This window comes from Tiliqua scincoides, chromosome 2 (genome assembly GCF_035046505.1).
Source record: "Tiliqua scincoides isolate rTilSci1 chromosome 2, rTilSci1.hap2, whole genome shotgun sequence".
NCBI classification, from domain to species: domain Eukaryota; kingdom Metazoa; phylum Chordata; class Lepidosauria; order Squamata; family Scincidae; genus Tiliqua; species Tiliqua scincoides.
The window spans coordinates 269,184,331-269,209,875 of record NC_089822.1 but is presented as its reverse complement, the minus strand read 5'-3'; the positions used below and the strand labels follow the sequence as shown (position 1 = coordinate 269,209,875).

Here is a 25,545-nt window from a genome sequence, read left to right as displayed (position 1 = left end):
GTAGACCCACTTTTTAGAATGACAAGCTGTCCAGGACCCACCAGAAGTGACGTCATGGCTGGAAGTGACACCATAAAGCAAATTAAAATAATTAAAGTAAAACAAATAATTAAATAAGGGGAAGTCAGCCCTGTTCCACCAAGTGAATTTCCTCTGTAGCCTGCCTGCAATGACACTCCCCCCTCCCCATAAAAGTATCAGAAAGATTTTCAGCCCTACCCAGTACCCGGTTCAATTTAAGTTCTTATATTTCAGGCATATCACTATCAGGACCCACCAGGCTTTAGAACAGAGAAAAATTCACCTTACCCTGTTAAGCTTCTGCTTCATCCTTTTTAGGGAGGGGCTGCCTTCTGGAGCATTTGTGGAGCTCCAGTTCCATCAGATCAGGACCATTCAGGTGGCATCACATTCCCCTTTGCCTGGCCTAACCACGAGCCAGGGCACGTTGGCTTACTCACAAGTAAACACGACCCTGTGGCTTAGTCTCGCTTTCCATAGGGCTCAATACATTTGCCAACTTGGAGGGAGGGACCTCCTTCTCCGGTGCTTTTGGGGGGCTACATTCATTGGATCAGGACTGTTCTGGTGTTGTTGGATTCCTCTCAGCATGCCCTTTCCGAGGGACTAAGGCAAGCTTAAACATAAAGCTTAGTCATGAGTAAATGCACCGTCTGGCTTAGTTTTGCTTTCCATTTTTTGTTTTCCGGGTTTTTGGCCATAACTTTTGATAGAATTGAGATATTTCTCTCCAGTTTTTTCATTGCATTCTGCTGTAAATTACACATCTAACAGCATACAGCATGATGGTATTCCATGATTCTGGCGATTTTGGTTATTTGTGGTGTCAACCCCCAAGATTTGTACCTAGTGTGAACCGCCCCCCTGCCCCTTGCTAGCTACACAACTTCATAGGCTTCCTGGCTGTGCAGGTTGGTACCCCAAAGGCTGGTGGTAGCCACAGTCTGCCTTGCCATAAGCAACAATTTGAACCTGGCCTGAGAGTACCAGGAAGCCATCAAATCCTCCCCCCCCCCCCCCACACACACACATATGCTTTGGAAGGAAAGTTCTCTCCATTTACTGGTTAAATCTGTCTCTCAAGATGCACTTCCAAAATCCAGATTCTGCAATCCAGACTTCAACGACTTGGGATGTACTTGAAACTCCCTTTGTCCATGACCCAGAAATTTGTCCATATTTTTCAAACCCACCTTGAAACTTGTTCCATGATCATATCTCTTCGATTGTGTCCTGTTTTCCTTATTACATATTTATATTCTCTGCTGTTCAGGAGTGGGCAAGGGATACTTCTGGTCTCTGTTCTCAACGGAGCCTCCTGCAATCTACCCTAATTCCTTGGATGCTGATCCCAGCTGTTCTCCAGCGTCATTCCAGGGAGCAAAACCAGAGCCAGCAGATCAAGGATCAACACTGTGAAAGACTTGTAGTGCTCTTGTATGGGAAACCTCTGGCATCTCCTTCCCTGGAGATGGGGAACCACATCCTGGCTGAGCACTTGCTACAGAGTGTTTGGAATTTGACTGCCCTGCTTCCCTCTAGTGCAGGGGTGCCCAAACCCCGGCCTAAGGACCATTTGCTGCCCTCAGGGACCACCAGTCTGGCCCACAAAAAGTCCCCAGTTTCCAATGAGCCTCTGGTCCACTGGAGACTTACTGGAACCTGCACTGGCCCAACAAAACATCTCTCAGCACAAGGGCCAACTGTTCAACCTTTCACGTGATCTGCGGGCCAAGGGTTTGCTTTTTCACATCTGAAGCAGCAGTGGCAGCAAAGGAAAGGCCAGACTTGCTTTGTGTAAGGCCTTTTATAGGCCTTGAGCTATCCTCTTCATTTATTCATACAAGTTCCATCTCAAATATATTCATTTATGTAAATTTATTCAAATTTTAAATATTAATTCCCCGCCACCCCCGGCTGCCAAAACAGTGTCAGAGAGATGATGTGGCCCTCCTGCCAAAATGTTTGGACACCTTTGCTCTAGAGGGCGGGATTGGATGATCTCTGAAGATCCCTTGAGACTTGACTTTCTAGTTCTGTCTCTGTTGAGAAGTGTCAAGAGAGAATTTGTCAATGAACAGCATCAAGTACGTAATTCCTTCTGTTTTGCAATGCTGAAAGTTAAAATAGTGCTCTGTATGCCTTTCATTGTGAACCTTGTAGAGGGGCTTTTCACCTGTCTGATTTCAGGGGCTATTTATTTGGAGCACATTTTATTTCACCATTGGAGATACTGCCCACAGTTTTGGTTTCTACATCTCAAGAAGGATCTTGTAGAATTGGGGAAGGTACAAAAGGTACCAAATGATCCCAGGGCTGCGTAAACCCCAGACGTGCTGCTGGATCCCCTGAACCAAGTTTTGGTTTCTCTCAGCGTTGCACATGAAGCCTGATCTGTGTGAGCAGAAGAGCCAAGCCCCCTTTGTGCTTCCAGAGACAAGGGATCTGTGGCCCTTGTGAAATCTGTTCTCTGGCAACCAGTCTTCTCAAGGCCCTTTGAAGTTGCACATCCTTGACCCAAAAGAGAGTGTCCTTGTGGCGCCTCTAAACCGGGCAGTTGGTGCCTGTGCGATAGTTACTCCCAGGTCTTTATCTCCCCAACCTCCCTGTAAAAGAAAGTGCCTTTCCCCAAAACAAGAGATGTAGGGAAAGCATGCATGAGACAATGTGTGTGGAGGTGGAATCTGGAACGGGAGCAAGAGTGTGAGCCTGTGTGTGAAGGGACGGCTTCCACTGACTCCTCCTCCCGCCTGGTACTGAATTCTCCAAGAACTGGTCACTTCCCCCCCATGATATGCTGACTGCCAGGAATCTCTTGCTCTTCCTGGGAGAAATTCTCTTGGAATACGAGAATTTAACAGTCTCCTTTGACTTCTTTCTCTGTGCTGTTTTTATATCTGATATAATTGTATAACATAATAATATATCTGCTTGTACACTGTAAGTATTCCTTTTTCGCCATAAATTCATTGTTCACAACTGGTGGATTCTGAGTGACTTCCTTGCCTCCTTCTGGTCTTATGGTGACAGTTTGTGGGAACCAAGAACAAGACTACAGGGTCCCTGGGCAGTTATGCTTGGGGGGCCACACAAATGCTCAATCTGTGTGGCTGCAGAGCATGTGTGTGAACACCTGGACACCTTCTGCTCCAGTGGCGACATCCCCTGAGTGGTGGGGAAAAAAAGAAAGTATTTCTTTACCCAGCATGCAATTAAACTGTAGAACTCCTTGCCACTGGGTGTGGTGATGGCCACTGGCCTAGATGCTTTTCCAGAGTGGATAGAGATATGCTCTTTTCCCTCTCACATAACACCAGAACCAGGGGACAGCCACAAAAGTTGAGTGTTGGGAGAGTTAGGACAGGCAAAAGAAAGTATTTCTTTACCCAGCGTGTAATTAGTCTGTGGAACTCTTTGCCACAGGACGTAGTGATGGCATCTTGCCTGGATGCCTTTAAGAGGGGATGGGACAAATTTCTGGAGGAGAAGTTCATTGCAAGTCATGGTAGGTGTGTGCAAGCTCTTGGTTTTAGAGGCAGGCTGCCTCTGATTGCCAGATGCAGGGGAGGGCACCGGGATGCAGGTTGTGTCTGTTGTCTTGTGTGCTCCCTGGGGCATTTGGTGGGCCACTGCAAGATACAGGAAGACGGACTAGATGGACCTTTGGCCTGATCCAGCGGGGCTCTTCTTATGTACCTCTCTGCAGAGCTCCAGCTCCATGGGATCATTCTTGGGGGGGGGGGGCACACACAAATTCTCCTGAGCAGCATAGGAATCTTAAGCACTTAAGGGCACAAGCCTAACCAACTTACCAGCACTGAAGGAAGTGCAGCTCTGAGGTAGGGGAACAAACATTCCCTTCCCTCGAGGAGGCCTCCGTGACTGTCCCCCAACTGCAGTCTGCAGCACATGCCCGTTGGAACAGCTGCATCAGAGCTGGAAAGTTGGTTGGGCCTAAAACATTTTTCTATGTATACTCTGCAGAAGGACCCCTCCCACAGCCATTGTGACAAAATGGACCTGGAAACTGGTCTAAAATATTAAAAACTCATGAAGTTACCAGTACTCTGGTTTGGTTTGCTCAAAAAACATCCCTGGACTTTTTGGAAACCAAACTCCCAGCCTCCCTTTTCTCCAACGGGCAGGTCAGGCAATGTCAACAGAAGGGGAAGAACATCATTTGGCTTCAGCAGGGAGAACAGAGCTTTCAGAGCAGCCCCCCCCCATCCAGCTGGACTGGACAGGTCTTTGGCCTGATCCAGCAGAGCTCTTCTTATGTCCTCATATTCTCAGAACATGTTTGAGATGTACAAAATTATGCATGGGATGGAGAGAGTGGATAAAGAGCTCTACACACAACACAACCCTCTCTCACAACACAAAACTACTAGAAATGGTCCTCAAGCCATTCTGGGAACAAGTGTGGTCAGGCATTGGCCCAGCAAGGTGGACCCTGGGAGCCATGGGGGAACTCCCAAAAGAGGGGTGCTGCTGGCTACCAGACATGCAATTGAAGTTGTCAACCTGTTCTGGGTGGGGTAGCCCCTCCTGGAAAGAGCAGGCCTGCAGTCTTAGTGGGGAGCTCACAGACCAGGGCTGCTTCAGGATGCTCAGTTGGTAGAAGTGGTCTCTAGGAGACCTTTAGCCAACTTCACTGGTGCATCTCACTCAGACTTGGCTGTGGTCATCCATGAATTGGGGACTTAAGATTGGATTACCACAAAGTGTTCTGTGTGGGGCTGCCCTTGAACACTCTCAGAAATTTCAGCGATGGAGAGTGAAGCTCCAGGAGTTGTGATTTGGGGGCAGGCCGTTTGTCCCAATCACCCAGCTGTGGTACCCCTTTCCCTGGAGAGGAAGGAGTTAAACAAAATGTGGGGCTGAGAAGCAGAACAGGCAGGCTGGTGGAAAATGTGTGGACTGGGCTTGACAGTCACAAAGATAACTTGGCCAAAATGGCACCAGGAACTGGCGATGCCCAGTGGGGGAGATTGGATGGCAACTCTGAGGAAGAACAAAAAACACATCATGGGCACGTTTCTTTGTGCAAAGAAGAAGAGGGGTGATCATCAGAGGGCCAGCACAGGCTCCAGCAAGTCACATTAGAATCTCCTCCCAGTCTTTTCCTTGGGTACTCTTTGTCAGAGAGGGAGAAGCACACAGCACCCTGTGCCCATCAGCCATAATTACAGAAGCCTCAGTCAGGTCAGGTCACCTTTTTTCTAAACTCAGATGCACCAAACATTGTGGTCTTCTTCATTTAGAAGGTGCTCCAGGTGTTCACACACATGCTCTGGAAGCACATTCTTCTGGGCCCCCAAGCACGCCTGTCCAGGGATCCCATGGTCTTGGTCACAGCACACATTCCCACACTCACCAGAAGACCACAAGGGGGAAGGGATGCAACTCACAATCTACCAGTCAGGAACCAGGAATTTATTGAGAAAAAGGAATATATACAATACACAGGCAGTGATATCAAATACAAAACAAGCAGCACCAAATGATATATGGAAGAAGCAGAAGGTGATTGCTGAATGTACAAAGAGAACTTCCCCCAGGAACACCATGAAGTTCCTGGTGGAGAGAGTATGTCATGGCCCAGGGGCGTGTGTGTCTTGTTTGAGAATTACTTGGCTCCAGAAGAAAGGAAAAAATGGATGGCATCGATCCCCTCATGCATGCACACACACGGACTCCAGCTTCCATTTGGGCTCCCCCTCCAATCCATCCTCCCACAGTAACTCCTTGCACCTCCTGTTTTTCCTGAAAAGTTCTCTCTTTCTCAGAAGGAGAAGGGGCAGGAAGATCAAGGTCTACCATAGACATATATATGGGAATATCACACATAAGGATAGGAGTTGTCACTTAACTGAAAGAAGCACCCCAATTATTTCTAACTCTTGTTTAACATTGGATGATGAGCTCTCTGTGGCCCAGGAGCAACTATGGGACACTTTCAAAAGAAATCACCAACTGGGGGGAGGGAGGTTTGTTTGAACTTTCCAAGTCCCTGCTCCAAGTGGGAGGATCAAAATCATCCAATAAATCACACTTGAGGATAGGAATTGTCATTTAACTGAAACTAGCACCCCAATTATTTCTTCCTCTTGTCCAATACTGGATGGTGCGGTCTCTCTGGACTGGAAGTAACTCTGGGACATGCCCCAGTTGTGGTTTAGAGGTGCCACAAGCACACCTGGCTTAGGATTGCGCCCTGTGTGTCTTTTGTACCTTTCCCAGCTCTGCAACATCCTTCTTGAGCTGTGGGAACCACAACTATGGACAGTTTTTCAAATGCTTCAACAAAATGTGCTCCCAATGGCACCCAATATTGGACAGGCCAAAAGCCTTCTGCATCAGCTGCTTCTGTTAAAGGAATATCCTTTTAAAACAAATCAGGATTGCAAAGCAGAAGGAGTCAGGAGCAGTTCGCCAGGTAAGTCTCCCTCAGCGCTTCTATATAGAGACAGAATCAGAAAGTCAGAGTCACAAGGGACTTCCAGAGATCATCCAGTCCCACCCTCTGCAGGGAGGCAGGCACTCAAATGCCAAGCACTCCATGGCACGTGCTCAGCCAGGCTGTGGTTAACCATCACCAGGGGAGGACATCCCAGAAGGTTCCCTGCAACAGCACTAGGAAGTCTTTCATGGAGTCAATTCTCGATCTGCTGGCTTCAGTTTTGCCCCTGCATCTTCTCCCTGGACTGATGCTGGAGGATGGCTGAGATCAGAATCCAGGGAAGCAGGGTGGGTGGGCAGAGGTTTCTAAGGACCTTTTCCTCCCCCTTCCAAAAGGAAAAATGCCGCTCTTGATCAGTCAGACTTTGTTCCCAAAAATTGATTAAAAAACAAAATTACCCATTGCTTTCCAGCCATCCCCCTTTTTCCTCCTGCCTCCTTGGGGGGGGGGGGGGGAGGAGAGATACTTCCTATGTTGGCTGCTATTATAAGACAAAAGGCACAATCCTAGTTAGGTCTACTCAGAACTAAGTCCTATTGTGCTCAATGGGACTTACTCCCAGGAAAGTGAGGTCAGAATTGCAGCCAAACAGTCTCTGGGTCACATCAGTTTGCAATTAGCAGATACATACAAAACAAAGTCTTCCCTTCCCCACCCCAAATTCATTACTTCTCTCTCCCCCCCTCCCTTTTCAAAACCCTCCAGGTGTGCTGCTAACAAACTCAGGGCACAATCCTAACCAGGTCTACTCAGAAGTAAGTCTTATATTGTTCAAGGGGGCTTACTCTCAGGTAAGTGCGGTTAGGATTGCAGCCTCAGTGCTATTTTTTGTTTCTAGTGTATAATTATCACACCTTCATCCCCATTTTGGGGGTAACTGAGGTGAGGTGAGGTGAGGTGAGGTGATGTAATGGGGAGCCATGGCCAATGGCCACAAGGATTGGGGAGCCTCTGGCCAGAGATGTTTGAGAACCACTGGTGTAATCAATCAAATGTCCATTATATTTTGGTGATCTCAACTCTGAGAATCCCTGCCTGCTGGGCAGCTGCAAGTCCAGGTGACCTGAACACCTGCTGGGCTACATGATCCTCTTTGGCAATGGGCTGTCAGGGAACAAAGGGACACCAGCACGTCCTCAGCAACCTTCCTCACCAATTGTATTCATGGTCTTCACAGAATGAGAAGACAGTCCCCAGTCTGAGGGGCTCAGGTTCTGAAATCTGCTCTTGAATGATGCCCACATGCAGCCCAACAGAGGCATCCAGGGATGTACTTACTGATGTAGAAAATGACTCCAGCCACACTCAGGACCCCCAGGACCCCCACGATGACTCCCACAGCAATGAGCCAAACAGGCACTGAGGGGGAAATGGAAAGAACACACATTGACTCAGACTGAAGTGGGCTCTGCAGAGCCTCAGGCAGAGATCCCGAGACCCTTCGACTGGAGATGGGACCCTGAGGCTGGGACACATGCAAACCACTGAGATGAGCCCCGCTCTGTGGTGGCCCTGATCCAGGGCCATTCCATCCCCTGGAGACCCACTTGAGCTCAGCATCTCAGGCCTTCAAGGGAGTCTGCAAAACCACCGAAAAAGGTCTCCACTGACCTCATACGAGGGTCTGATTTGGGGGCACTCTCATGTCACCCACTCAGAGCAATGAAAGCAGAAGTTTCTGCCTCCTGCTCTCCAGGGTTCCTCTGCCCACTCTTTCCAGCAGCCACAGCCTCCTTCCAGCCTCCAGCACAGGCGAGTATCAGCAGCTCTGAGCCCCAAAATACACACTGAGAGTTGCTGATGCCTTTCTTCTTCGAGTCCCACCTCCCAGAATCTGCCTGCAACTCTACCCCCGTCCCACAAAGAGCTTCCTCCCCAGGCCCCCCTCCCCTGCAGCCTCTCACCAGACTCCTTCACGGCCACATCCAGAGGGTCCTGCAGCCCATCATGTTCCACATGGCACCGGTAGCGGCTCCTCTCCTTGGGATCAACCTCAATGCTCAGCCCGGTGTAGTAAGTTCCATCCGGGTTGGGGCTGACAACCCCATGGAACGCGTCCTCCTGCCTGACCTTCCCATCCTTCCTCCAGGTGACATTGATCTCCTTGGGGTAGAAGCCGTGGGCCCGGCAGAGGAGGGTCTCCAAGCCCTGCTGGCTGTCCTTACGTGTCACCTTTACTATGGGGGGCTCTGTGGAAAAAGTGGCAATGCCAGTGTCAAGACTGGGGTCCTTGGTTGACTCACAGGATGGATGCTGGAGTTCAGCAGAAGGAAGGGACCTTCTCATCCACCTCCTGCCCCAAAAGCAGTCACCCCACAAGTGCAGCATCCTCAAGAGATGAAAACCTGCAGAGAAAGGGACTCTACAGTATCCCTCAGCACTTGGTACAAATGCACCAAAGCAAGAAGTAGCAGACCTGGGACTTTCCTGTGATCTCCTCCAGGGCTTTGGGGCAACTGTCCCTGGACCTCCACCACAGCTGAACAGAGGTCGGGGGTGTGCAACTTTTTCTGTGTCACAGATACCTTTAAGGTGAAAGCACTGGCCCCCTCCCAGAAAAATGCAGACACTCACAAAATGCCTCTTGCAGCTGGCTCACGGACCTTGTGAAGCCCATCCACAGACCGCAGGGCAAGAACCGCTACTCTGGACTAGAGTGTAAAAAGTAAGCATCGTCCCCCAGCATCTGGGTATGTCCAGCAGGGACAGCTCCTGGAATGGCCACTATTCATTCTTCCAGCACTGCCCTCTCTGCTCCTTCCTGCAGTTCTTTTCCTTTTCCTGAAGCTGAACATTCGTCCCCGAGTGAAGAGGAAGAATTCCTGAGTCTCCTGCTTGCCTTGACTAGTTCTTGGAGGTCCAAATGGCCGCCCCAAATTCTCCACTGTAGTTTCCAAGAAGGGAGGAAACTTCAGGGTCAGTGACCAGCATCCAAAGGAAGGGGATGAGGTCAGCGATTTCTGTACTTCCAACTGGGTGCCATTTTTAAAAAAGGAAAAAATGGTTCCCTTACAGATGCACTCTGCACATGCACCAAGGCACTCTCTCCTTATACTGATTTTTACTGTGATCTTTCTTCTAAATGAGCTTCCTGTCAGAAGGGGAAACAGACGCGGCACAGGGCGAAGGCATGTGAATTCTGATAAGGTGGAGGAGGGTGAATCTTCCAGGGCAAAATATGTGTAGAGACAACTGCAGAAATACTCCCTCCTCCTCAACTCTCTGAACCCCTATTTCAAGAAGGGGGGAGAGACCTTTGGCTGCCAGTCTTGGGGGATGAAGAGACAGACAGGTGTGTGTGCGTGAACTATGCAGAGCGGGTGCAGCTTCCCAGAGGAAGGGGGAAGGGAATTTCTGTTGGGCAGGGGGCATTGCCCCCTTCCTAACAACAACAAATATGTCATCTAACAGCTTAAATACTGGCCTTCAGCGAGGCTGTCTGAAGACTGTATTCTTCCATACAGGCCTTTGGGGAAGGCCCCTCTTCTCTTGTCCCCACCACCCTCTGACTTCTCTATTTTAAGTACTGCTACTGCATTTCTTTCCTTCTGCTTCAGCAAAGTCCTCCTCAGTTGCTTTTTCTTCTTCTCATAATGTGCAGGCATCCAAGAATAGCTTTCACCATCTCCCCGATTTCTATTCAATGCTTTAGGAACAAAGCCCAAGTGAAATCCATTTGCCTGACTTTTTTAGACTTTCCCCCCATTTTTCCCATCTTTCTTCTTTTCTCTTCTGTGCTCAAGACTTGTATTTATACTCCATGCCATGAATTTCACCTTCAAACATGTAGACTAGATCCAAGGCCATGTGTTCAGACACACAGGGCGCAATCCTCACCCCTTATATCTGTACTTTCCAGCACGAGCATCAGGGCAATGCAGCTCTGAGGGAAGGGAACAGACACTCCCTTACTTTGAGGAGGCCTCCGTGAGTGACACCCACATGTCCCACTGGCACTGCTAGGCCAGTGCTGGAAATCACTGACATAAGGGGTGAGGTTTGCACACACAGTAAACTAGGAGAAGGGATGGAGCTGACTATGGGGCCTGGAATTCTGTGAACTGAACTGGGTGACCTGCTACTGGAGCCTTGTAGTTCTGAACTGAAGGTGATAGTTTCATGTTCCAAGGTTTGAATTGTACTACTACATGTTGGTGCTTATGAAGAAGTCGTTTCCACTACAGCTTTAATGCACTTTCAGTGCACTTCTATTCCCTAAAGTAGTGCTTCTCAGACTTTTTAGTCCCTCTCTCCAGGCCTGCCCGTGCTAATATGGGGGGTGTTGCAGGAGGAGCGCAGTCTGCAGCCAGGGCCTGAGTGGCTCGGGCAGCGCAAGGGCCCGTCCGGACTGCAGGGGGCGGTTTTGCCCCAGGAGGAAGGGGGCTGGGGGAGAGGACTGCGCCGGTTCTGCGACGGGGCGGGAGGAGGCCCGTTCAGTTCGGAAAGCTTTCCCCCTTTGGAAGGACGGCGGTGGGGCCTGGACGAAGGGGGGGGGCTCAGAGGGTCTCTGCTAGCCCCGGCTCCGCGGTGCCCGTTCCCTGGGTGCTCCATTGGCCGCTTCACCAGGGATGCTGGCGGGACTGGCGCCGTCCCTCCGCCGGGCTGCGAGCAGGGGGAGCCTCAGGCGCTGTGACGGGAGGCCTGGAGGAAGCGCCCCACCCTGGAGAGGAAAGGGGGGCTCACCTTTCCTCTGCAGCGCCTCCGCCCCGTAGAGCAGGTACTTCTGCAGCCACTCGGGGCAGGTCTCCTCCAGGTAGGCCTTCCTCTGCTGGCAGAAGGGAAGGTTAGCGTCCCACTTCGCCTTGGTGAGCTGCGCTGCCGCGTCTGCCGCCGTCCAGCTGAGGGTGTCCGGGTCGAAGGAGATGAAGTCCCGCCCGTCGTAGGCGTACCGCTCAACTCCTCTTTTCCGTCCGCCTTCGCTCAGCTCACAGCCATACATGAGCTGCCAAGTGTGGAGCCCTGGAAGGGACGGGGGGGGGCGTGAGAGGGACTGGGCGCGACTGCCGCTCCTCCCCCCCCCGCAGGGAACCCCTCCCTGAGCAGCGGGCGGCCCGACCAATCGGGAAGGGAGGGGGGCGCGGCTCCCGGACCTCCCGGCACCCGCGTGAGCTGCGCCCGCTCCTCTCGCTCACCTCCGCGGTGGCTGTAGCGCTTCATTACTTTCTGCAAGTCCGCTCTGAATTGCGATTCATAGTCCCGCAAGATGCCCGTGTGCGACTCCCAGTACTGCGGGTCCTCCTGGGTCGCCTTCTCCATCCAGGGCGCCGCACGCACCGCCCTCCTCGTGTCGCTGTCGTAGTGCAGCACTTGCTGCCCGGCCACGGAGCCCACGAGGACGAACGCGGGCAGCCCCGGGCCGGGCTCCGACACCCCCGTGTGGAGGTAGCGCAGCGAGTGCGGCGCCGAGCCTGGGGGCAGACGGGGCGGGGGGCAGTCAGGGGCTGCGTCCGAGTCGCGGAGGGGCGAGTGCAGGGGCCGGAGGGGGCTCGGTCTTTGCTGCGAACGGCGGCCCGCCCCCCGCGCCTCCACCAGCCCCTCGCTTCCCTCCGAGGAGAGCGCTGGAATTCTGCTGGCTCGCACGCGCGTGAAACGTCTCCAGGAGGCATCGGCCCTTCTTCACACGAGGGGCCCGAGTTGCTCCGCCTGCAGATGTCGCGACCCCCCCCCCCCGCCTTCCCCCCCCCGCGCGCGTGTCCACAGAGCGCACCACTAAGAACCCCACAAGGCCCACTCGGCTGCAGCATCAGGAACAAGCACACGGACACCCCCCCCCCGGTTGTAGCGCTGCACCTTGTTCGCCCCGCAGCCACCCACTGCCCCTGAGAAGCCACCCGAACCCCTCAGCACCAGTGTCCAGACGCAGGCCGAGTGGCGCAGACCCTCAGGGTCTTCGCAAGGAGATGCTCCGCCTCCAAAACCTCTTTCTTTGCTGCCTTCTCCTTTCTTCACAGGACAACCCAAAAAACTCGAAAGGCCAAACCAGGAAGGCCCTCAAGTTCCCCTGGAAGTGCCTGTTTAAAACGGTGACACTTCCAAAAGGCACCTGTAGAAGAAGGTGTGATGTGGCCTGGCCTCGATCTGCCAGCATGACTGCTTGTGGAAGTATCGTCTCCACATCCGCTCAGCATCACAGCTACTCAGAGTAAAACTATCCAGACAACACCCATCAGGCACCATCAAGACAATAAGCAACATCCCCTGGAGAAAATGCTGCCCCACCCCCATTTTCCTTCTCTAATCAGACTCATTTCTGAAAGGTCAGCAGAGACCCTTGGGACTGAGCTGGAGTGCATCCAACATCCACCTACAAAACATGGGGTGGTTTGTCATCCAGACCAGTGTGGAGGCCATGCTCTCAATGTGCTCACCACCAACATTCCTGTGCTTGAGAGTCACGCAGCTCAGAGTTTTGCAGTTGTGCGAAAGTGGATGCAGCAACATTCCTTCAGAATATTGCCTTCCAAAGCATTTCATCATTCTAAAGGAGAAAATACCTCCTCAGATTAAAAGCAGATATAATTAATACTTCTGGAAAGAGTTCCACCTCCCCCCACCCCCCAAACAGGCACTCCTCTTGGTTGGGATGGGAGAACATGAGCTCTGTGAAAGTGCTTCTACAACAGTTCTTTTTGGGGCTTTATTCAATTTTTCTTCTAAATATTAAACCTCCCATTTTAAAATTAAAAAAGATCTCAATGACATATTTTCCCTCCCCGACACCTCCAGGCCTTTACACATCTAGTGAAATATTTAACTTCTGTATTGTGAAAAATCTATTTAAAACTTAGGAGATTTGCAGACATCACAACCTTTGTTTCTCCTAGTTTTATTTGATTGCCATTTTTGATATTGGTAAATAGAAATCTTTAGATCTATGTACAGTAATAAACTGCCTAAAGGTAGAGTTTGATGATGTTATCTATTCTTACTGATCACCACAAAATCTTGCTCCATCTCCACATGTTAAGGTCAGACTTTCCCCTTGTTCTTTTTCTGGACCAAATGCAGCTGTGGAGATCTGCAGGGAGGGGAAACACCTGGCCCTCAGCAGGTTTTCACTAAAAACAACCCCTCTGCACTCAAAGCTCCTTTTTAACCTCCCATGGAGAAAAAAGACTTATGGTTACAAAGACAGACACACACAGAGTCAACAGCTCCCCAGTTTTTCCTGCCAATTCAGGATCACACTGGATGCATCCGAAAAAGGACCCTAATGCAAGAAAACTGACTGGGAGATCTGTTTGGTAGATAAAACTCTTTCCCCTCCATGATGCTCTATGGATAGTGGTTTGGCTATAATGGTGCTTCTCTGAGCACACCCTCTCTTCCTCACCGACCACTGACCAGAAAAGATCACTCCCAGCAGGGCTCTGCTGGTGACACCATCTTGACCACATGGCACATGCAGGATGAGGCAGCTTCAGGGCCTTGTTGTCTTTAAGTTAGTGTACCTCTGAACTCAATCAGATGCTATAACCTAATAAGCATAATCAGATGCTATAATACTAAGGAACCATGAGTAAATGAATCTCCTTTGCAACTTCAACCAGCCAATGTTGTTTGTGTTTCTTGATTAGCAGTCAGCTGGGTGTGGGAGGCCCCCTGGGATTGATTCCCAGCAAGAGGGGGGATCTGCTGCTGAAGCTACTCTGCTTCCCCCCTAAAGGAGGAAACCAGTTTTAAGAAATTCCTCCAATAGGTTATGGGCCCAGGGACCATGTACTGAGAAACCCAGGGACCTTGCACTAAGGAACCCAGAGACCAGGTACCAAGAAACCTAGGTGGGTTGTGCATTGGGAAGCCCAGATACCTTGAAAGAATATTTTTTTTTATTTTTGGGAACTCTCCCCACCCAATCTAGAAGGCTGAACTTGCTTGCTAAACAAACAATGGCAGAAGGAACAGACATAGGAGCCTTAGGCATCCAACCAATGGTCAGACTGAACGCCAAAAGCTTCCAAAGCTGGCATTGTAGAATAAAGGCAGAAATACAAATGTATGGAGCCATGCCTGCCCTAAATAAGGAGCGCCCAAGGAGCTGAGAAGCTGCAATTGAAAAATGGGATCAGGCAGATGGGAAGGCTAAGTGCCTCATTCTCAGATCCTTAACTGAGCTCCAGTTGCCTTATGTTCAAGAGGCTAATACAGCAAAATAAATGATAATGATCCTGACTGAAACCTATGCAAAGACAGGAGCAAAGGATCAGTTCAGGTTGATTAATGATCTGTGTTGCCTCAGATTGGAAAGGAAAGAGGACTGTGATAAATATTGCAGTAAATTGACTCAGCTCTTCAATGACTTAGCGCTCACCAACTTGGTTTTTTTGGAAGACCAAAAGGTGGCATTCCTCATAGGATGTCTTGATGAATCTGTTTTTGGAGGATTTAAGTCAACAATATTTGGAAGAGAGAGAAGGGAGTATAAAGCCATACTCGCAGAGCTGAGATCATATTGCACATCCTTCAGGCAAGAGGACCTTGCAAGTGGATCAGATTACAAAGCAGAGTTTAAGTCACACAAAGGACCCCTTCACTGTTTTATCTGCAATAAGGAAGGCCACATGGCAAAAATTTGCAACTCAAAGCAAGGCAGCAGCACCTAAGCTCCACCCAAGCTAGAGGGAAGGGTCAGAGAGAGAAACAAAAGAAGGGGGTTGGCAATCCCACTGGAAGATTTACAAGAAGCAGCTCAAACCAAGAGAACAATTTTAATCATTGCTTCAGAGAAAAAGTAGAAAAGAAGGAATGGATTATTGATTCAGGATGCTAATTTCATACATGTTCCATCCAAAGTTTCTAGGAGGATGGTCAGATTACCATAGCTGATGGTAAGAAAGTCCAGATCCAAGGAAAAGAGACAGTGAAAATGAAATGTGTAGCAGATGACTCAATAAACAACATTACAGTAAATGATGTTGTGTATTCTCCAGACACAAGTGGGAACATGCTGAGTGTATCAAAGATGGTCAAACGTGGGTGCACAGTTATCTTCACAGAAAATGGCTGTGACATAATACGGAAAAGTGATAACTTTTTAATAGCTCAAGGTTTTGAAAGAGATGGAGTCTATGTGTTAGATTTATGCCAAGAAGAGGCACAGCTGATGAGTGCCAAGCAAACCTTGCAGCAGAGACTGTTTGAACTTGTGGCACCGCAGGCTGGGACACAGAGACAAAGCTGCAGTCCTGGACTTGCAAAACAAGGACCTCGCAAAAGGAATACAGGTACAACACTGTGAGAACCATCCAGAAAGGTGTGTATGTTGCATCATAAGAACATAAGAACAGCCCCACTGGATCAGGCCACAGGCCCATCTAGTCCTGCTTCCTGTATCTCACAGCGGCCCACCAAATGCCCCAGGGAGCACACCAGATAACAAGAGACCTCATCCTGGTGCCCTCCCCTGCATCTGGCATTCTGACATAACCCATTTCTAAAATCAGGAGGTTGCGCATACACATCATGGCTTGTACCCCATAATGGATTTTTCCTCCAGAAACTTGTCCAATCCCTTTTTAAAGGCGTCTAGGCTAGACGCCAGCACCACATCCTGTGGCAAGGAGTTCCACAGACCGACCACACGCTGAGTAAAGAAATATTTTCTTCTGTCTGTCCTAACCCGCCCAACACTCAATTTTAGTGGATGTCCCCTGGTTCTGGTATTATGTGAGAGTGTAAAGAGCATCTCCCTATCCACTCTGTCCATTCCCTGCATAATTTTGTATGTCTCAATCATGTCCCCCCTCAAGCGTCTCTTTTCTAGGCTGAAGAGGCCCAAAGATGACCAAAGATGACCACTAGGCATCAAAGGCAAAGCAGTCAGTCCATCCTTCCCAAAGAGGACTGAACAGCGCAGCACCAGCGTTCTGGAAATTGTTCACAGTGATCTAGTAGGTCCAATGCCCAGTCACTCACTAGGGAACTATAAATATATACTAATGTTTGTTGATGATTTCTCGATGATTTCTCGAGATATACCGTGATTTATCTGCTGAGAGAGAAAAGTGAAGTTCCTGAAATGCTCAGGAAGTACCTAGCAATGGTGAAGAACAAGTTTGAAAGGAATCCTGGCGCATTGCAGACTGACAAGGGTGGTGAGTACACCTCACAGCACACAAAGTCAATTCTAGAAAGCCAAGGAATCAAACACAGATTAACGGTACCATACACTGCACAACAAAATGGTGTTGCAGAACACAAAAATAGAAGGCTTTTAGAAATGGCTAGATACATGCTGACAGATGCAGAGCTACCCAAAAATTTTTGGAGTGAAGCGATAATCACTGCCAACTATTTGCAAAACAGACTGCCCACAAAGGGTGTTGTAAGCAACAAAACCCCTTTTGAGCTGTGGCATGGCAGAGCACCAGACATGAAGCATCTTCGCGTGTTTGGATGCAAAGTCTATACCTACGTTCCAAAGGAGAAAAGGTCAAAGCTAGACCTGAGAGCTGAAGAAGGTGTTTTCATTGGATATGCTCCAGGAACAAAAGGTTACAAAGTTATGGACATGCACACTGGAAAGATGACCACTAGGCATGGTCTATACTTTGCAAAGAATGAAAGTGCTGACAAAGGCAAAAGGTTCATTAATGGTCTATCACAGACAGATGAGGAACTCATGTATGTGCCAGTTTATCATAACAGCATACCAGGACCCTCATCACCAGAGTCTGAGACCAGTGCAGCAGAAGAAGGGGAGACTGATGGGGAAGAGGAACTGCTGGAGCCAGAAGATGCTGCAGAGGCAGACCAAGTTCCAGCAGAACCCAGATGTTCATCCCGAGAGAACAAAGGCATTCCACCTCCATGACTTGGGCTGACCTACCTTGCAGGGTTGTTGTCAGAACGTGAACCAGAATCCTGGGAAGAGGTAGAAGCATTGCCTGCAGATGTATCAAGTAAGTGGAAAAAGGCTGCACAAGAAGAGATAGATGCACTACACAAAAACAAAACATGGAAACTTACCAAGTTACTGCCAAACAAAAAGGCAATAGGGTGCAAATGGGTTTTTAAGGCCAAAACAAATGCACAAGGCCAAATAGAGCGCTATAAAGCAAGGCTTGTAGCCAAAGGTTTCTCCCAGAAATACGGAGAAGACTTTGATGAAGTTTTTGCACCTGTAGTGAAGCACACTACCATAAGACTGCTTCTAAGCATAGCTGCTTCCAGAAAAATGTCTGTCCAACATTTGGATGTAAAGACTGCATTTCGCCAAGGAGAAATTAAGAAGGAGCTGTACATGCAACAGCCACCTGGTTTCACAGACAGCAAGAAGGCTCATCTAGTATGCAAGCTTCAGAAGGGGCTGTATGGCTTAAAGCAATCAGCCAAAGCTTGGAATGAAAAACTGCACCATATGTTGACACAACTACACTTCACACAAGGTGCAGCAGACCAGTGTCTGTGTACAAAGGCAAAAAGATGGAAAATGGACTTATGTCTTGGTTTACGTGGATGACTTGCTGTGTTTTTACGAGAAAGGACAAGACTACAAAGAGTTAGTTAACCACTTGAACAAAGAAGTGGAAATTAAAGAACTGGGAAAGGTGACTTATTATTTGGGTATGCAAGTAGAAAGAGAACAAGATGGAAGTTTTCTTCTTAGCCAGAAAACAAAGATTCTGGACTTGTTGGAGTCACTAGGACTCAAAGATGCACACCCAGCAGCTACACCAATGGAGACCAACTTTCTCAAACAAACAGATGAAAGTGAACCTCTCCCAAACAATACACAGTACAGAGAAGCAGTGGGCCGATTGCTTTATCTTTCAAACACAACTAGGCCTGACATTGCAACAGCTACTGGAATTCTGTGTAGGAAAAATAATTCTCCCACAAAATGGGACTGGCTTGGAGTTAAGAGGGTTGCAAGGTACCTGAAAGGCACCCAAGACTTCAAATTGAAGTTGCCAGCCAGTGAAAGACCCAGGTTAGTAGTCTACAGTGACTCAGATTGGGGAGAAGACAGAACTGACCAGTGGACATTTGGCTCTGTATGGAGATGGAGCAATCAGCTGGGCAAGCAGAAAACAAACCTCTGTTGCTCTTTCTTTCACAGAAGCAGAATATGTATCTGCATCAGAAACATGCAGAGAGGTAATGTGGCTTTGTAAATTGTTGGATGATTTGGGTATAGAAGAACCAAAGCCAATCCAGATGTTTGAAGACAACCACATTTGTATCAGGTTGGCACACTCAGAAAGCCACAATGCACGCACCAAGCACATAGACATTAGAAACCACTTTGTGCATGACATGATTAAGAAAGGACTTGTCAGGATGGACTACTGTCCAACCCAAGAAATGACAGCAGATATCCTGACTAAGCCACTAACAAAAGATAAGTTCCAGAGTCTACGTGAAAGTATGAATCTGCTGGACTTGAGCATCCGGAGTTGAGAAGGGGTGTTGGAGTTGGTACAACTTCGTCTGCCTCCACAGGTGGCAGGATACTGTCCTAAAAAGGGTTAAGCTATAGCCCAGTGTCCTTTGCAATTTACCTGTCCCCTTTTGGATGACCTATGTGGGGGCATGGCCCCAGACCCTATATAACTCCCTTCTTCTCCATGCTCTTCCTCTCTTCCTCATGAACACTGAGCAGACAAGATGGCAGGCAGCAGGGCTCTGCTGGTGACGCCATCTTGACCACATGACACGCAGGATGAGGCAGCCTCAGGGCCTTGTTATCTTTTAAGTTAGAGTAACCGCTGATCTCAATCAAATGCTGTAACCTTACTTCCAATGAATTGTGAGTAAATGAATCTCCTTTGCAACTTCAACCAGCCAATGTTGTTTGTGTTTCTTGATTAGCAGTCAGCCGGGTGTGGGAGGCTCCCTGGGTTGATTCCCAGCAAAGGGGGGGGGGGGTCTGCTGCTGAAGCTACTCTGCTTCCCCCCCTAAAGGAGGAAACCAGTTTTAAGAGATTCCTCCAACACCCAGGGCCTGGGGAGTAGGCACGGGGCCCAATCCCGCAGCTCTCGGGGTTTCTTGCAGCTGAGTCTTCCTTCGGATCTGGAGGAAACCTCCTCACTTTGGGCGTTTCAGGGTCCCACGGAGAGTCCCGCGCATACGGCAAACAGCCAGAGAGAGCCTTTGGTCAAGTGGCAGTGGAGCGCTCTGTGCAGTGAGGCTGCAATCCTATCCACACATTCCTGGGAGTAAGCCCCACTGACTATAATGGGACTTACTTCTGAGTAGACAGGCATAGGACTGGGCTCTCATACTTGTAAAGTCTGGTGGGTCCTGATAGTGATATGACTGAAATGTAAGAACTTAAACAGAACTGGGTTCTGGGTAGGGGTGAAAATCTTGCCGATTCTTTTTTTTTTGGGGGGGGGGGTGTTATTGCAGGCAGGCTACAGAGAAAATTAATTTGGTGGAACCGGGATGGCTTTCCCTTATTTATTTTACTTTAATTTATTTATAATTGTTTATTTCAATTTGCTTTATGATGGGTCCTGGACAGATTGTCATGTGACCAGGTTGTATGCTCTGGCATGACACCTTCTGCAGCAGCCCGAAAAAACCTAACTGCACCGGAACACTCATTTTGCTGGCGTTGAGCATCCGCAGGACTGGGCCATGAGTCAAATACTGTAGAAGTCAAGCACTGACATTTCATAATTTACGGGAAAATTAAAGAACAACAAGTCCCTGGGCCCAGGTGGTGTCCACCCAAATGTTCATCAAGAGCTCAAGTGGGAAAGATTTCATCTTCTGACTAGAACATGCAACTTGTCCCTTAAAGTGGCCATTTCCTTAAAAAAAATAAAATAAACTTTGCGTATATTTCTAGGAGGGAGTATGTTTATTTCAAAGATTTCTCTATCGCTCTTCCAGTCCTGAGACCTTGACAGCCTCCTTCAGCTCCCTCAGAAAAGGAGAAGTGGCCCGAGCGCTGGTTCAATGTGGTGTCTCCAGGAGTGAAGGTGCTGACCGCCTAGTCCGGCCTAAGTGCTGCGCCTGCTGTCCAGAGGGGGCAGAGGCTGCCCTCGGGGAGGCTTCCAAACCCAGCACAGGCTGAAGGGTCCAAACACGAATCAGCTTCGCTAACTGGCAGAAACCAACCAGAGTTCTCCAGCACCAGCTCCGGGAACGGGGCTCGCGACCAGCTCTGGTTCCTCCTTCCCTGAGACCCCCCCTTCCTCTGCCGCGTGCCCAGCAAAAGCCTGGCAGGGCCGGCGCAGCGCTCCAGTCCCGCTCGCCCGACGGCACTCACCGGAGCAGCCCCGCCGCAGAAGACTCGCCCCCAGGAGCAGGCAGGCCACCCAGCGCGCCCCGCTGCCCATCTCGGCCGAGCCTCTCGCGCGCCCCGCTGCCAGCCAGCCTCGGAGGAGGCGAGCCCACAAGAGTCCCGGGCAGGGGCGGGGCGGGGGAGGGAAGGGCCAATAGGAAAACTCCCCGCGGCGCCCCCTGCTGTTGCAGGCAGACCTCGCGCGCCCCGTCGAGGATCCCGCCCGAAGGGGCCTGGGCGCCGCGCTCCGCCCGTCCCTCCCCGCCTGCGAGTCTCTTCCGTTCGGAGGCGCTTCGCCTTCGCAGCACGTCGGCGGGGCGGCGGCAGGAGGAGGAGGAGGAACCTGGGCTGGGCTGCCGGGAGGGGCGGCGGAGCGGTTTGCAAGCGCCTCGCCTCTCCCCTCGCGCCTCCACCCGCCCCTGTAGGCAGCGGCCGCTCAGGGCGCGGTTCTCCCGCTCCCCCAGCCAGATGGGCCGGCGGGGTGGGGGCTGCTGCGTCTGGCTCGGGGCAGCTGCCCTCCTGCTGCTGGGGGGCTGCAGCCCCCTATGAGCGGGGGGGGGAAGGAGGGCAGGCTGCAGCCAGTTGGATTCCGGAGCTGGGGGTGGGGGTTCCGTGCGTGGCGCCTTTCCCGGACCGTCCTGGGGCCCTGCGAGCCTGCTCGGTTTCGCCGGTCCAGTCTCAGAGCCGCGTGTTTGGGGAGGATCACTGAGCAGTCACTTCCAGGGCCTTCGGAAGGGGAGTCCAGGTCCACCGGAGGAGGGCTGCCTCCCCAGATCCCGGGGACCACACAAGGGATGCTGACGCCCCAGTCAGTGCAGTGCAGGAACATCGCTGGCGCCTCGTGGTGGTTGGAAGCCGCCACGCGTGGTCTGGACACGTTAGCAGGAGAGGTGCTGCTTCCCGGGAGCCAAACTTCTGGCCTGAGGACCATTTCCTGTTCCTGCTGCTCCAGGTGGGAACAAAGACTGACAGACACCACCAGGCACCAGCTGGAAAGAACTGGGCAGATCCTGGTGGAGGAGGTGGGGTGTTGCCCCATAAGATCAAACCCCGCAGGAGCGGGAAGGCTGGGGGTGACCCTGCTTTGGCTCTCATGCCCCCCCCTTACATGACGCCCTTACAGGGCTTCACACCTTGCAGCTTGGGACACAGAAGAGGGTTGCCCACTATGGCTTTGATGGGAAGGACCTCCTCGCCTTGCACAAGGAGACCCTCACCTGGGCAGCAGCGGAGGCCAAGGACCAAGAGGAGGTGGGATGCTGACTCCGCAGACGATGAGCACCAAAAATCCTCTGTGAATTCCGCAGCCACTCAATTTCTGCAGAAATACCTGCGCGATGGGAAGGAGACCCGGACCCTGCTGAGGAGAGGGGAGGGTGAAAAATGGGGAGAAGAGGAACTGGGCCTCCCGGCTCCCCTTCCCCTGGAGGATCTCCAAATCGAGGAGCTGCCTGTGGAGCTGCTGGGAGGTGTCTGAGGCTGCCCCAGTTGAGGCTGCAGCTGAGGGTATTAGCCATCTACACAACATCCAGTTAATCTCCATCCTGACATTATCTGGATAAGGCAACCCTCTGGAAGAAGGAAGCAGGCTCAGTGGAGTCTGCCCTGGGAAAGAACGGTCCTCTTTGACTTTCAGGGCTGGGAGTGGGAGGAACTGAAGCACAAGGAAAGGACCTGGTTGCCTCCATGGACAACCTGAATAGGGGATGGGGCCCAGTTTGGAAGGAGAGCAGACAATTCTCACAAGACCAAGGGGGGGGGGGAGAAGGGCACAAATGCAGCTGTTCTCCTAACTTTGGATAAGGAGGTGCTGCTGCCTGTCTTGAGAACACTCAGAGCCAAATGTCAGGGAGGAGGAGTGGGAAATTCCAGGTGAAGGTTCCCAGACCGGAAGCCAAGAGTAGAGGGAGGCCCTGAGGACATTCTTTTGCCCACAGAAAAGTGAAGGGCCAAGGGGAGAAATGATGGGGCCCAGGGACTGAAGGGGGGGCAGGGGTTCTACTGCCGCTTTGGCTTCTGCAGCCTCTGTGTGCTTCTTGCATCCAGACTGAGCAGCGCCTCCAAGGGTGAGAGTTGGCCAGAGTGGGTGTGTTTGTGTGAATGTGTGTTCGGCCCCAGCCAGCAATATACTGCAACTGTCTACCATGATGGAGTCAGTAAAGCTTCCTTGGAGTGGATTTCCCTGCCTGGAGTGGCCCCAGAGAGGACGATGATCCTGCTAAAGGGGCAAGAAGTGGGGAAGCCTCAGCTGTCCAGAGCCTTCCCTCCTGCAAGATGAAGGGAGGTTTTAAAAGCAGCATTTCCAACATTCCCCACCAGGAAGAGGAGAGGGCTCACCTGAAAAGGCCTCCCTTCTGCCTCTTCCTCTGAGGGGCAGGAGGGACTGTGGGGGGTGGAGAAGGCAGCCGTTTCCCCTCAGCCCAGGTGTTTGGGGGGTCTTTAGATCTGTGGTAGACCCAACGGAAATATCAAAGCGCAGTGGTGAGTGGCAGTTCCAGGGGGAGGGGGCTCCTCTTCCCCTGGGCTGTGGGTCTCAGAGCGACACCTGGGCCCGCCAGCCTCTTCCTGTCCCCTTCAGTTCCCATCCAAATGGCACCAGAAGCTGAGGGGAGCTGGTGGTGACAGTCCCCACCTGGCCACGTCAGGAGTGAGGGGTTGAAAGACACCCCATGCGAGGGCAGCTGTCTTTCCCAAGGGGTGCATGTCGAGAGTGATGACAGTGAGGAGGGCCCCTCTCTGCAGATGAGGAGTGACAGCAAGCTGCAGAAGATCTACAATAACTGCAACTAAAGACCCCCTCAACTCCCCTCCTCAACTCCTGACACAGAGGGGTTCAGAGACATGATGCGGACCTCCTGCCAAAATGTTTTGACACCCCTGCTCTATGGTAAACGTGTCCTCCAGTTTGGTTTCACCTCTTTTTTATTATACTTTTTGTTTTCTTAAAGAAAAAAAATTAAAAAGTATGTAAAGACATTGCAAACTGTGTGACAAGGGTGGAGATCTCGAAGGACACATCATTTTTAATCCCACTGAAACTGGTGGTGGCAATGAGTTCCGCCCACTAATGACAGACTGTAGGAAGAAGCCCCTCCCCGCCACATCAGAATCTCCTCCCAGTCTTTTCATTGGGTACCCCCTGACTGTCAGAGAGGGAGAAGCACACTGCACCCTCTGCCCATCAGCCATAATTACAGAAGCCTCAGTCAGGTCAGGTCACCTTTTTTCTAAACTCAGATGCACCAAACATTGTGGTCTTCTTCATTTAGAAGGTGCTCCAGGTGTTCGCACACACGCTCTGGAAGCACATTCTTGTGGGCCCTCAAGCATGCCTGTCCAGGGATCCTGTAGTCTTGATCACAGCGCACATTCCCACAAACACCAGAAGACCACAAGGGGACAAGGATGCAACTCACAATCCACCAGTCAGGAACCAGGAATTTATTGAGAAAAATGCATATATACAATACACAAGAAGTGATATCAAATACAAAACAAGCAGCACCAAATGATATATGGAAGAAGCAGAAGGTGATTGCTGAATGTACAAAGAGAACTTCTTCCAGGAATAGGTTCCTGGTGGAGAGAGCATGTCATGGCCCAGGGGCGTGTGTGTCTTATTTGAGAATTACCTGGCTCCAGGAGAAAGGAAAAAATGGATGGCATTTATCCCTTCATGCATGCACACACACACAAACTTCAGCTTCCATTTTGGCTCCCCCTCCAATCCATCCTCCCACAGTCACTCCTTGCACCTCCTGTTTTTCCTGAAGAGTTCTCTCTTTCTCAGAAGGAGAAGGGTCTACCATAGATATATATATATGGGAATATCACACATAAGGATAGGAATTGTCACTTAACTGAAAGAAGCTCCCCAGTTATTTCTAGCTCTTGTTCACTATTGCATGACAAGCTCTCTGTGGCCCGGGAGCAGCTATGGGACACTTTCAAAAGAAAGTCACCAACTGGGGGGGGGGAGGGAGGTTTGTTTGAACTTTCCAAATCCCTGCTCCAAGTGGGAGGATCAAAATCATCCGATAAATCACACTGGAGGATAGGAATTGTCATTTAACTGAAAGTAGCACCCCAATTATTTCTAGCTCTTGTTCAATACTGGATGGTGCAGTCTCTCTGGACTGGAAGTAACTCTGGGACATGCCCCAGTTGCGCAGTTTAGAGCTGCCACAAGCACACCTGGCTGTTTTGGCACAAGGATGTTCCACTTCAAAGGACCGTGAGGGGAACTGATTCCAGCGAGTGGCTTTCAAGGACCCAGATCACTGAGAGGGCTGGGCTCTCCTGCTCACACAGACCAGGCTTCCCAGGAGATGCTGTGAGACACCAGCACTTGGTTCAGGGGACCCAGCAGCCCATTTGGGGTATATGCAGCCCTGGGATCATTTAGGGCGCAATCCTCACCCCTTATGTCAGTGCTTTCCCGCACTGGCCTAGCGGTGCCAATGGGACGTGTGCTGCATCCTGCAGTTGGGTGTCACTCACAGAGGCCTCCTCTGCAACATCCTTCTTGAGCTGTGGGAACCACAACTATGGGCAGTTTTTCAAATGCTTCAACAAAACGTGCTCCATATGAATGGCACCCAATATCAGACAGACCAAAAGCCTTCTGCATCAGCTGCTTCTATGAAAGGAATACTCCTTTTTATAAAAAAAAAAAAAGTCAGGATAGCAAAGCAGGACTCCAGTCCTAAGGTAACTCTCCCTCAGCACTTAGGCTTCAGTTTTACCCCTGCATCTTCTCCCTGGACTGATGCTGGAAGACTGCTGAGATCAGAATCCAGGGACGCAGGGCGGGTGGGCAGAGGT

General features: G+C 50.6%; 1 protein-coding gene across 1 annotated transcript in view; it reads left to right on the top strand.

Annotated features, from left to right (window-relative positions):
• LOC136640475 (major histocompatibility complex class I-related gene protein-like) overlaps nt 1-25,545 on the top strand; it is a 218,346-nt gene that overhangs the window by 160,117 nt on the left and 32,684 nt on the right. The window lies entirely within an intron of this gene.